Below are 14588 nucleotides of genomic sequence, written 5' to 3'. Positions count from 1 at the left end.
ACGCTCTCCTTCCACCACCCCACCACTGGCTTCCAGGCCAATCACATGCATAATTTATATGTTAATAAATATCTATTTTGCTTTTGTGGTTTTTGCCAGCGTATAAATTACGAAATGCGTGTGGCAGACGAGGCAGCAGGGGCTTGGTGGGCATGGGGGGCAATCTCTGCTGAGGCTCAGCCTGAATGAACTTTAATTTACTGACTTTTGGGGGCAGCAATCAGCTGCCAGTCGCCGGTTCTCACTGGAGTCGAGTCGAAAGCAAATCTGCCAAAGGCACAAAACACGAACATGGGATGCGGATGCGAATGCGGATACCGATGCCAATGCCGATGCGGAGCCATTGAGCAGGCGAACGAGAACGGTGAACCGGCCTTCTCTCTCTGTACGTGAACCGGACACGCTCATAAATCAATGCTGGAAATCAAATAGTAGTTCGAGTCCCGAACGTAGGAGCCCAGCGATTGAGCGGAAGCCAGGGAATGGTCAGCCAAAGGGCCACAGGACTCCTGCCATCACACCCGCCTCTTACACCCCTCCTTCTACTCCTCCTACACTCCACTCTCCTCTTTGAACTGAACTCCGCACACACTCCGTTCCCCTCGCCCACTCGCTCTAAATGGAGCTACGAAATGGACCTTTGACAAGGGGCCACTGCCACACAGTAATGGCAGCTGTAAAGAGCGTGAGAATTAAAATTAAGTCTGCAGCAGCTTTGAACCTCACTCGAGGCCATTTGACTCACAGAAAAGTGGAGTACTCGCCCCTAAAATTGTGGCAATGATTGCAGATCGATTTCAGTGCTCGAATTTCATTTAATTGGACCAAAGTGAGGATGTAAATGGGGAATAGCAACCGGGAAATGAATATGAAATGAAAGTATGAAATAATTGACAAATTATTAAGTTAATTGTGGGAGTGGAAAGGTCACTCCTTGCCCTGAGGTGTAGTACACCCACCTACAAGCCTTGGACATGTGTGACATGACATCTTGAGGTCAGGAGGGGAGGCGGCTCCTTGTTGCTGGCTGACAGCACTAGCCTAACCCTTGTCAAATGTGATTCCTTGCACCTCCACTTGCCACGCGCGACACTCAATTGCCACACTCCCACACACAACACACACACACAGACAGGCAGGCAGACAGACAGACAGACACTCGACCAAAGTCACTGCCACAGACACCGCTTGCTTTCTGCTCCATTTGCAGCGACATTTTCGCATCTTTGGGAGCTGTGAAATTTATGAGACGCTCAACGCACATGGAGGATGAGGGACAGGAGTGAGGGAAGAGGCAGAGGCAGGGAAGGACTGAAAGCCATCGCCCCGCAAAGCTGGAAAACTGGCAAACTGGCAATTAAGTAATCAGGTTATTGGCTTACCAATTTTGCATGAAATCTGCTCCCTTATCAGACTCATTTTTATGCTTCATCTGATTCTGGGTTCTGCTGGAAGATGGTGGTTGAAGGATTGGCCTCGCCTCCAGATTTGGGTTCTAATTTTCTTGGACTTTTGGCAGATTCTTCAAGTTGCTGCCTTGCCTTGCCCGCTGCCTGCTTGCCTGCTGCTCGACGGCCTGTGATGTCGTCAATTTCCATTTTCACTGTGGGTTAAGTGGCTTCGGGGCAAAAGTTTTAAGGGCCTATTCAATTTCTACGCTTGATTAAATAATGTGCCATGCCACCACACGGCCCTCTCCTGCTGTCTCCTGTTGCTGTTGCTGCTTTTGTGGCAGACGCTTTTAGCATTTGCCAGAGACAACGACAATTTCCATGCATACACCCGCCGCAGAAGAGCCCCCATCCACATCCACAGCCACATCCATAGCTCTAGATTATGTTTATTTTGGGTGTCCTTGGTGTCCTCCTCCTGTGGCAGCAGACAGGCAGACCATCAGAATGAAGCGAAATGTTGCTCGATGAGCCATAAGGAGCGGAAAACTTCAAAAAAAAAAAAAAAAAGAAAAACATATAGAAAAGAAAGCGACTGAGAAGTAGAATGTAAATCTAGAGAGAGGAAGGCAGAGCAGCAGCAACAGCAGCTGATGAAGAGGCGGTAAAAGTCCTTGGCCTGTGCCACAACGTAAACGTAAATGCCGCAATTTCCACTTCACTTTCCACATGCCACATCCATCTATAGATAGAGATATAGACAGACACTTGTGTTCGACGAGTACGGTGCCACGCACACACACACCCACCCACCCACATCGACATCTAAATGGATATATTCTATATAAGTATTTCCCGCAGCATTTACATATTTTCCTACAACCTATTTCGAATGCACACACACACACACACACACATGTGGCATGTGGCGTAGGATTGACTGTGTGTGCGTGTGTGCATTATTTTAATTTTCTATCGCATTCCCATAGATAATTGAAAGTGCCTCCGTGCCACATGTTGCCAGCCAGCCAGCCATCGAATGTTGCTAGGAATTCTCGCGCTCTCTGTGGCAGGAATCTCTCTCTCTCTCTCGGTTTGTGGGCTCTCTTTGGATTGTGATTGGCTCTCTTAGCTTCGGGCTCTCTCTCTTCGAAAGCGGGCAAGGAGGAACGGAACTCTGTCACCGAGTCACAGAGTCACCGAGTCAGTGGGTCACAAAAGTGTCCCAAGATTGCGCCTTTGCTGTTGCCACCGCCACCCTGCCGCTACTGTTGTCGTCTTTGCCTCTTCTTTGCCTCATTGAAACTTTGGTTAGGCATAGAAAATATGGAAAAATAAAGCGAGTTAATTAGCAGTTGAGCTTCCACGTAAATTACGCTTACAAATTGCTTGCTACACGCGGAGGGATACGTAAACAAAAGGCATAAAGCGATAGAGACTCTGTCCTCTGTCGTCTGTCGTCTGTTCTGACTCGTTGCCTTGACTGCTCGCTGCCTTTGCTTTCGGAGTTAAATGCGAGAATGTGAATGCCATGCCACATATCACATAACATCACATCACGTATACGTACCATAGAAGGTGTAGCACAAGTGGGTCTGGGTCCCTGTCCCTCTCCCGGTCCCTCTTGTTTGTCTATTGCTAATTTTTGTTACAGTTTACAGTTGACAGGCTCTGATGACTGGTTCTCCACTGCTGCTGCCACTGCTGCTGCTACTGATGCTGGCTTTGGTCGAGCGAAAACAATAACAAGCAAACAGTGGGAAACTAGGAAAGTGGGGCATGGGGCATCGGGGAAGCCCAAACAAAGCGCATGTAAATCACGCATTCGCAACGTTTAACCTGCACCGAATGGCAACAATAACAGAGGAAGGAGATGTTTTGTTCAGAGGAACGAAGCCATGGATACCCTGGAAGAAGATATGTAAAAGATTTTAGAGATAAAGAAGAAATAAATGAATCAAATCAAGAATCTAAAGTTGGTTCAGAAATACTCCTGCTGGGCGGATGGAGGCAGATGCTTCATTCTTTGCGTTGCATTCAACATTCCAACCCTCTGCAAAGGGTATAACAATGCCACGTGGAGTGGGGCAAGGGCAGGAGCAGTCTGAGGCAAGCATTTGACGCAGAATTCCCAAGCACATCCGCAGTGACTGAGTGAGTGACTGAGTGAATGAATGAAGGACCAGAAGTGCAGTGCAGAGCGTGGCAGGTGACGAGATGAGTTTGACTCGAGATGTGGGAGCAGGTGGAGTGTCGCAGGCATCGTGCAACAAAGCCAGGGCTGGAGAGGAAGCAGCGCCCTTCGAGGGTAACCAAAAGGAAAGTTTTCCCGGAGACAAAAATACAGCCAAGATCCGATAATTCAAATGGAAAAAGGATTATAGTACAGTACAATGCCAGCACATTACAGTACGTGTATGCAATGCCGTCCCTGGTGACATGGTGGCATGGTGGCATGCCCCCCCATTTCATTGTGTGTGTGTGTGTTCGGAGGGGCACTTGCACTTTTGCCCGGCGGAGAGCCCTGGCGCTGCTTCATACAAATTTCATACATTTCTTTTCTTTTGAGGATTGCTCGTGTCGTCCCCATTAACCGCCAAGTGCGCGCAATTACATGGAGGTCCTGGGGCCACAGGACGAGGCAGAGGCATCTTGTCGTCGCTTTACAGCTGATTTGCATTTTTGGCCTCTTCGCTGCAGGAGGCAACGCAGGACGCAAACGCTTGACTTGAGCTTTAGCAGCTTTTCCTCTTCACGTGCGAACAGTGGGGCACTTGTGGCATCCGGCTGGGAATCAGCAGAACGGTGGTCCTTGCCACACTCTCCTTCTGCCTCTTACCCCTCCGCGGCCCACTTCTGACCCTCTGTCACATTTCCTTTATGCCACAACCGACGCAACGGCTGAGTGTTTCGCTTAATGCAGGTAAACGAGTTTTTTATGTGGCTGTTGCCGTTGCCATTGCCGTTGCCGTTGCCGTGTTGCTGCCACGAACTTAATGAGACTGTGGACGTCTCTCATGGCGCATGAGGAGGAGGGGCTGGACAGCAAGTGCAGTTTATCGTATTGCCATTTGCCTGGGAAGCAGCAGCAGCCCTTCAATTGTCCAGCGGCTGGCAATAAATCAGGCTGTGTGCGGTATTAAAATTAACCAACTCGAAGGCCAATAAACATTATCTGCAGCAGGAAGGCATCCATGCTGGATGCAGGCAGGGCAGGCCGGCAGGAAGACGGCCAATGACAGGCAAGTGATGAATTGAGCACACGTTTGTCTCCCTGCCGCCAGAAGGGGCAGGAGCAGTGGCCCGAGTGGCAGGAGAAGCGTAACGCCAAAGACTGATGTTGATGGTGAGTCTGAGGCTGGAGCTGATGGCGATGCTGATGCTGATGCTGATGGTCATGTGTGGATGCCACACACACAATTCGAAGGCAAGAGCGATGGAGGGACACCTTCGGAAGTGTTGCTTCCTTTTTCCTTCATCCCACTTCTTTTTGTTGCTGTTGCCACGGGGTGCAAAGCCATTTTGATGCAGCAACCATAACTCATCGGCCCCTAAAAACACTCGACACCCGTCTGCCGGTGGACCAGAGAGAGAGAAGGGAAGACAAGAGAGAGAGAGAGATAAAAACTATCATTTGCCAAAAGGTGAAGTGGAGATTGCCGACGCTGCCGGACGAAGGATAGGGCACTCACTCCCTAGGATCAGGCATGAAGGCCTCTGCCAACTGCCTTTTCTCACACGTTTTTATCACGCTGCGAGCCCTGGAGACCATTTGTTTGCTACTCAAAAAAGGAGACGTCGCAGGCGTATCCTGATGACTAGGTGACTTGCTAACTTGAAGGATTCCTCCCCATGGCCTGCAGGATGACGCCATTGCCAAAGCCACACACCCACACACCCACACACACACACACACACACACACACACACGCGCGCATTGGGGCACACTCGTCACTCGACTGTCAACTCTATTTGAATTCTCTCAACTGCCACTGCCACTCTTTTCCCCTTCCCCCCCCCTCTTATCTTTCGCTCCACTTTGCATATGTTTTTGCCCATTTGTTTATTGTTTGGCCCCTAAGCAGGGGGTGGTCTTAGGTCTTACGGGGTTACGGGGTGGCAGCATCCCTCAGGGACGCCTGCCGACGCTGTGCCGCAAATTATTCATGAAGCGAATGAGCTCAACAAATCTGTGCCCCGCCCTCGACTGGCACTTCCATTGCCACTGCCACAGCCACAGCCACAGCCACAACCAAGTGGCCTAATACATATTGTTGAGGGCAACTCCCACGCCCCCCGCCCTCGCCCAACGGCTCTATATTTTGAACATATTTTGCATATTTCTGCTGCTCAATTGAGAGTAGAGTAGGGGAGTGAGCAGGGGAGGGAGCGGTGCCACCATCATCGTTGTCTGTGGCTTTCGAGCCGGTTAAATCGTATTAACTTTTACCGCCAAAAGCTCGCAATTGACTGTCTGGCTGCCAGGCAACCCCCTCCCCCGATATACTGTACCCGCTGGCCCTTCCTGGGGCGGCGGCACACAATGTCGCCACATAGCCAATGCCATCCGAGAACTAAGTATATTAAAAATATATTGAGCCGCTTACAGTCGTACAGTCACAGCCACAGTCACAGTCGCACAATGCCAACGGCCCGGCCGGGGCCCTAAAGCCGGAGTCTATTCCAATTTTAAGGTTGGCAGGCAGTCAAAAAAATATAAAAACGCCTGGGGAGGGGGAGGGGGAAAGGGCGAAGAAAACTGCATTCACATGTGGCATGCAACATTGGCAATGCTTTCAGCCTCCACCCTCCCTGCGGAGGCTACTATCCTTTTGCTGACTCTGCCCCCAAAATGTTTATGGCAATCGTGGTCTTCCATTCTGTTACGGCTCCAAGTCGCCTCCTTGCAACTCTCCACTTGCAGCAGCGCCATCGGCAGCGGCAGCTGGGGGTAAGGCCAACACATGGTTGTAAGTAGGTTTAAACTGCAATTTATCTAACACAAGGGGGGGGGCCTGCTGTGGCAAGTGTCAGAGATGTGGTGGAGGATTTAGCTACGAGTGTAAAATGGATTCGAATCCCGGAATGCGAGTGCGGATTCTGGAACTTGAGCTGCTGCTGCTCTCTCTCCCTCTCTCTCTCCCTCTGTCTCGAGTGCTGGAAAAACTTTGCATACATCTGGTGCCCCTTGCGGCTGATGGGGTGCTTTGGGGTGGAGGCACGCGTGGGTGGTGCTGTGCGGTGCGGCTAGAAAATCTATTATTTATGCCCGGGACATATGTGGTGCCATGGCAATGGCCCTTCCATCAATAGAACTAATTGTTGTTGCCCCTCCGTATGTGTTGTGTGTTGCTGTTTGTTATAAATGGATGTGTTTTTGTGTTGTTGTGTGTCCAAGGATTCCCCCCAGAGGGAGCGGGCAGGAGGGGAGCATGGATGCCAATGGAAATGCCAAAGGAAAGCCCCATCCATGGCTGAATAGGAAAATGAAATGAATGCATGACTAAGCAGCGCATTTCTTATTGATTATAGGATACAAATGTATCTGTATCTATATCTATGCATTGCCTACAGTGCGTATCAGCAGCATAAGATCGAGAACTGCCAGACGGGTGGATGGGTAGATGGGTGCTTCATGGATGCATTCCCTCTCCCCACTCCCCAAAGGGTAGTGCTTATTGCTTTGCAACGCACTGTACGCAATGAAGAAATCGCCTTTGACATCTTCTCTTCCTGAATAAGACACAACCGATGACTGCTGCTGCTGCTGCTGCTGCTGCTCTTGATGGAAAAATCGATTTGTTCTTTGAGATTACGATGCAGCGGATAGGATGGTTGGAACAGGGACATCGACATCCACAGGGAAGGGGGAATGGAATTGCAATTGCAATTGCCCCATGTTGCACACACACACACACACATACACACACACACAGATTGATGCGGTGGCCATCAGTGATTGGTTTGAACTCTCGAAATGGGGCTAATACTCTCGTAGCTAAGGAAACTCAAGAGTTGAGTCTAACTCTGATTTCGAGGATTTTTATCATAAGTGGAAAGTAATTTCTAAATGGAATTTGGAGAGCCCGAAGACAGGAAATAAAGGGTAACAGGGGAGAGGAAAACAAAGGAGTACCCAGAGAAGGAATCACACAGGAATTCATACGAGAATTCCTTGGTGCAAAAGGAGGGGAGTACCATGAGAGGATTCAATGCCCCAAGGTTTACCTCAATTGAACTCAACGCTTGCCACACGCCACACCCATTCATTCGCCTAATCATTCATTCAATTGCACTAATCAGTGTGGTGTGAGTGCGTCTGTGTGTATGTGTGTGTGTGTGTTCCCGCGGGATCATTGCACCTCATCATCAATGGCATTGAACTGCCCCACGGGCTCTGGGCTCTGGCCAATGTTATTGTGGAAATTGCTCCTGGCTTTGTATTGTAAATAAAGGGTAGACTGTACCCCTTCGATGCCCCACCCCTGCCGACCATCCCTCATTTGGGGGGATACTCGCTAGACCCCTGGAAACATGCGTAAATTAATTTAATGTCCCTTATAAATATGTAAGCTCTTTTCTGGCTGTAGCTCAATAAATTCTTTTTTTCGTGTTGTTTGTTTTTCCGTGGCTGGGCTGCCTTTTGGATTGGGGCCAGGGAACACAGCGACGTGGCTCCGAGGGTCCTACAATCGCAGGCCTTCTCCTTGGGGCGGCGCACAAAGTTTGCTTTAGAATTTTTGAGCCCCGAACTAATTGCTGCAAATTACAAATGATAATAGCCACAACACACGCTCAAGGTTACCGAAATGCCAAAGCAATTTACTTGGGCCTGGCTCCCTAAAGCACTGCAGAGCGAGAGAGGGCAGAGGGGCAGAATGGATGTGGAGCTGGCGGCGTCTCTGGGGCTCTCGGCGTAAGAATTATTGGCTATTTATCAAGCGACGCACTCGCACTCTCTGGAGTGGACCTTCTTTGCGTTGACTTTTGCTAATTAAATATGCATACATGTACGAGACTACACACACATTTATCAGTGAATATATATGTATGTATGCATGTACATATTATGGCCAGCAGCACAGTGCTGCTGGCCATTAAAGGCGCGTTAATTGCGCTCGATTAATGGCAGGCAGGTTAAACGTTAAGTGAAATTAAACAGGCGCCAGGGAACATCCCTTACTGTGTGTGGCGCCTCCCCAAGGTTATTCTCTACGCTCCAATAAATAAATCTTGGCTAAAAGAGAAACAGTGCGAGAGAGAGTGGGAGTGGGAGAGTGGGAGGGAGAGTGAGAGTGGACTTTAAGCTTTAGAGAACAGGAAGAAGTCCTGGAGATGCCAGAACGATGCTGAAATTTATTTGGCTAATTAAAATATGCTGCATGCTAATGGAGCAATGGAGATGCTGATGGTGATGGTGATGGAGGAGCATTGTCTGCTTCCAGTGGCTGCCCGCATGGCTGGCGTGTGGCACGTGCAACCCACAGCTACACTGCCGCAGCAGCCACAGCCCACATCCACATTCAACGCCACACCTACACCTCTGTAGCGTAGCTAACGAGCCGGAAGTGCTGCCTGCACATTCTCGAGGCACAGCAGCAGACGGGAGCCAAGAGTGCCAGAGTCCAGCCAAGCAGTTGATGATAAAAGCGATTAAAGCCGGCAGCAAACGGCAAACTGCAGCTGCCATAATGAGTTATTATGCAAAAGGTGCCCCCAGCTGTCCAGCCGTCCAGCCGGCAAACGGTGCGGGGGAGGGGGCAGTAGATAGGTTCTAATGAAATCATAATTCAAGTGCTGCAAGTGCTTCAAATGAGCAGCAGCGAAAGAGAAGCGGAGGAGGGAAATCTATGAACTCTAGTGGGTGGAACAGGGCCCACTCTCTCTTTCACTCTGTTGGCCATGCTGGCCATGTTGCATGTGTAATCAGTTATTGCAACACACTCCCTTTTATTGCCTGAAATATAAGCTCCACTCGTCGGCTTCCCTCTGAGAGCGGAAGCTGCGGAAGATGTTCGTCTTTCAACTGCCAACTGGAGTAAATCGTTCTGACCGCTAACGCTCCACTTACGCACGCCCCTCTACCTCCCTTCTCCATTGCCCCATCCACTAATTCATTAATTACGAAATCACTTGGAGTGAGCTTCCGATCGGAGAAGCGTTTCCCTTCGTATTTCTCTTGCTTTTAAATGCAGACAGAAACGAGAGGAAACTGAATGAAAAGCTGCGAAATCTGAAGGAAAAGCAGCAGCAGTGCCAACAGAGGGGCCAGCCATCAGCAACTTCAATTAAGTTAAGTCAGTTTTCTTCACATAGTGGGAGGGGACTCTATGCTCTTCCATGCTCCTCCTCCTCCTGTTCCGGTTCAGTCCTGTCCCAGAACGAACTTCAGCTGTCGTTTGTTTCAGCTTTCAGGCTCTGGCTCTGGCTTTGGCTTTGGCTTCTTACATCATTAGCATTTGCCAGAGAGAGTCGGAATCGTCTCTCGGCTCTGACTTCGATCCATCCACCAGTAAGCACCCACCCACCCCACTCCACTCCATAATCCACCCTACAACTGGCGCAAATTCGCAAATTTTCCCATCATTAGCATTCAGGGCAAATGAAACAAATACACTTACTCGTAGGGAATGAGACGATACTTGCCACCAGCCATCAGCCACCAGCCAGTGACCCTGTCTCTGCCACAACAGTTCAGTCAGTGGGTAGGATGCCCCCAGGCTGTTGTATCAACTGAGAGTTCTGTCGCCCCCCGAAGTTAACACAATATTTTTATTCGTCCTAAGCAACTGCCACAGAGAGAGGGAGAGAGAGAGATGCAAGATGTGCCTCTGACTGCCAACATTCGTACATTCACATAAGCTTTAATACGTTCACACAAGTTCAATTAGTGGCAGAGACACACACAGCCGAGAGCCCAGAGCAGGGGAAGGCCAGGCCCTGCCCTGCCTCTTCTCGAAGTGTTGTCTGTGTCTGTATCTTGATTTTATTATGCTTGCGCACTTCCAGAACCGAGAACCACACTGAACACAACAGAAGATAGCTCCGAGAACTGAGGAACGGAACTGGGAACCTAACCGAATGGAACCAAGCCGCAGAGCGAGGTCAGCACAAAACATCAAATAGAAATAGCCAGTGGCATGCCACACCACACCACATCACACCACACCACACACTCTCTCCCAATCAGACACAGAGACACTCTCTCTCTCTCCCTCTCTTTCTTCTACTCGAAAACGTGGCTCCAGAGCTAATCAGAAAATGTTTTACTTATAAATCCTTTGGTATGCGCCCTACGTATCTCATTTTGCGTCTCGCACAATTTACGATATAGACCCTGCCCCATGCCCCTGCCCCTGCCCCAGCCACATCCCCCTATATACATATTGGTTTGCCATTTAATGGGGCAAGATGTTTAGCATTTGCTGTGATTCTCGAAGGCGCAAGGAAAACTTTTTCCGCCTCAGCTGGAAAACTTTTAATACCTTTTGTCAATTGTTCGGGGAATTGGAATTGGAAACGCTTGGCCCATGATCCAGAAGGGGATTACCAGGATTTCGCACCCAAAAAAAGTGCGAAAGGTTCGACCTTTGCCCCTTCCCGGGTAAAGAAAGGATCGAAGATGCTTCTGTGGCATCAAAGGAGTGTGACAGAGTCCTGGGGATCCCCCCTGAACACAATTTTATTGTTTTATTCATTATACAAGGCAAGGAAGTGGAAAAATATCTATCTCATCCGCTACGAATGGGCTGGGGATGAATGTCCTTTTATTATATATTTAATTAGTGCCACACACCCACACCCATCCACACACACACAGAGCATCGTGCCCTGCCCCTGCTGGACGTGTGTCACTTAGGCGTGTCTTTTGGATTTACGCTGCTTATGCAATAAGCCATAAAAAGTTAATAACAATGACATTGCCAACAAAAGCAACGACCCACTGATACGAGCGTATGGTATGGCCAACAACAAAGAGAGATAGGGAGAGATTCCTGAAACGGGGATGGTTCCTGGTCCCCGGTCCACGGTCCAGTGTCCCCCGATTCGGTTATGGTTAAACGTGCAGGATTTATACGCATATCGCACACACACACCCATGCCCATGCCCACTTGCCTCTCGTTTTCATGCCACATTCATGTGTGGCACTAACGAAGCCCGCTGGCCAGCGGCAGGCGGTGCTCCATCCTCACATCACGCATACGCCCGGTAGGCGTTGATGAACTGACAATTTGTGTCAACTGCCGCAGCCACAGTAGCAGTAGCAGCAGGAGAGGCAAAGGGCAGAGAAGAGCGCACACACCCCTGCCACAAATGGTGGCATGGCAACGCCCTCAAATAAATGTATTTTCGAACACAAACACCATTATTCGCTGTCTCCATGAGGGATTCTCGGATGCTCTGGCTGCTCTGGCTGCTCTGGTTGCTGGGATGGGATATCTGCCTGAATGGTCGATTCTGCTGGCTGATGGACCACCATTCCGCATGCAGGATGGACACAGTGCGGGGCGGGGCGGGGCGGGGCGGGGCGGGACGGGAGTGACGGAGCTTCAGCATAATAAAAATTATTCGTTTCATGTTGCGCTTGGCCAAGGGGCAAACGAGTGTTGTAGCATATGGCACCAGTGGCAGCCATGGTCATGCCTCCTACTCCTACTCATGGACGTCCCTCCCTCCTTCGACAGATCGGCACGGGAATTATTAACTTGTAATGTGCTCTGCATAGCGTTTTTAATAAAAGAGGAAACCAAACGGAACGTGACCTGAACCGAGCTCTGAGGCAGTCACCGTCACAGTCACATCAGTGGCATCATCATCGGCATCGGCATCGGAGGCGCCTCCAAGGAGTACCACAACCTGATGACGAGGACACGGACACGGACACCACGTGTGCGAGAGCCTTGGGGCAAGGGCTCAGTTCTTGGTGCTCGGTGCGTTCCGTTCAGCGACAAACTTCTACATTTTTATGTCGTCAATGAAGTGATGGAATAAAATTTGTTGTTTTGCATTGATTGCCTCGTCCGGTACTGCCACAATATATTCTGTGTGTGGGTATCCTGTGTATGTGTGTGTGTTTGTGGCACATTCTGGGAACTGTGTGTGGCACGGACAAGGGCTGCGATTGAGCAAACGAGCATCAAGGGAATCAGTACGCAGCAGAAGGACAGGGACTGCGACTGGGGACCCGGCGACAAACGACAGGATACACACGTAAACGCTTTAAGTTGAGGCTGAACAAACAGATTTTTTTCCATCGCCAGCTGTAAGGGATTCAACCTGCTCCTCCCTCTCCCCGTCCTCCTTCTACTGCTGACTCTGGTCCTCGTCCTGGCTCTGACCGGGCTTAATGCGGCGTCATGGCCCTCACCAGAATGAAACTTTATCAATTAAACTTGGCAATTTTTTATGCCAGGCCACGCAGCCCGCAGGCCTGACGGCTCGACTATCGTCCCCCCCACACCACCCCACCCCACCCCACACACAACTTGGTGACATTCAAAGGGGGGCGGGGAGCAGAGACTGTGGATCCTGTGGTTGTGCCACTGCAAAAACAATGACGAGAGATGCTGCAAAATGATATAGAGGGCCACAGCCACAGCAGTCCATCCTCTGGGTTAACCTCTGGCTAAACTATGGCCATCATTTATACGCTGGAGTGCGTCGTATGTAAAGTTGATGGGAATCTAAAATCGAGAGATTCCTCGAGGAAGAGCTAGAGAGGTAGAGGTAGAGGTAGAGTAGAGGAAGAGAGTGGAATGGAGTGCCATGAGATTCCAAGAGAGTGGAATGAAGTGGCGAGAGGTACTCCTAGATGCTCATCTAAATGAGGAGCAGGTGGAACGACCACTCTAACAAATTGGACCATGGGGACCAAGGGGACACCCAGAGAGATAGTTCTCTTTTCTGTGGCTTGCAGCTAGCTGTGTGGCATCGTGCTAAGACTTCAGCCTCCAAGACCAGCGCGTCACTCCAAACCGCAACCGCATTTAGTGTCGCCTCCAACATACAACCTCTGCAACCCCCCACCCCACGCCGTGCCCCACTGCTCAACGGCCTCCACAGTTGCACAGCTCTCTTGGCACTTGGCAAACGGCGACCCCAAGACCAAAAAACTATTGTGCGCTGCTCGGATCTTTGTTTGAATGTTCTTCTGTGCCTCCAACTGCTGCCACTGCTGCCACTGCTGCCAGCGCTGCCTTTGCCCCCGTTCTTCCATTCGGTATGGCCTTTTGTCAGGGAGTAACTAAGAGGCAGCTGCAACTGCTGCTTGCCACTGCCACTGCCACTGCTCCAGCTGCAGCTTTTTGCATGAATGCATTGTTGTCGCCGTCGCCGTCCTCGTGGCTTGTGCTGCTGCTTCTGCGCGGTCGCTGCCTCTGCTGCTGCAGTGCGATGCTTTTAATTACAAAAGTTACGTATACGTCCTGTGCACCGAGCGACCGAGAGCGTCCCTCCTTAGTCCCCTGTCTGTCGTTTGTCTGCAGGTGTTGCAGCTGCGACTGCCAATGGACTGCGACTGCGACTCCGACTTGGTGGCAGTGGCAGCAGGGCGTGGCAGTGGCAGCCGCCGCCTGTGTCAGGGCAACGCTTCAAGTCGTCGGTTCCGTTCGAGAACGTTAATTACCGTTGCAGGCGTTGCCTCCACGGATGAAGTGGCATGGGCATGGGCATGGCTATGGCTGTGGCATGGCTGTGGGGCATGCCATTTCATGGATAGAATGAAGAGGGGATGAAGAATGCTGCTTTAAGGGCAGGGGTTAAGGGTTAGGGGGTCTGTGGTGTGGGGCCACAGATAATGGGGCACAAGCAGGAAGCGTGCCCAAAAATGTGGCATACCAGGCGACAGACACTCAGCATGCCGCATGCCCCATGCCCCATATATAGCTGCTGTATAACTGTATAATTAGTGCCATTTTCTGAATACGAAATAACCGAATGAGAGGCTTATTTGTTTGTGTTTGTTTGCCTCTGTGTGTATGTGTGTGTGTCCCCTCCCCCCTTCTGACCCTCTATGGTTGCTATAGTTGTAGATGTAATTGTTTAAAGTTGTCCATTTTCAGGGTACATTCTGTGTGTATTTCTGTGGCACTTTCGAGTGCTGTGTCGCTGCAAATGAATTCTAATTTTTTTGCGCAAACTTTAAAAACAAAAACCTGAAACTGAAACTAAAACTGAACGCACACAGATACACGCCC

Source organism: Drosophila obscura, unplaced genomic scaffold (assembly GCF_018151105.1).
Source record: "Drosophila obscura isolate BZ-5 IFL unplaced genomic scaffold, ASM1815110v1 contig_4, whole genome shotgun sequence".
Classification (NCBI taxonomy): Eukaryota; Metazoa; Arthropoda; class Insecta; order Diptera; family Drosophilidae; genus Drosophila; species Drosophila obscura.
The sequence above is the reverse complement of the archived record's forward strand: the minus strand, read 5'-3'. Positions refer to the sequence as shown.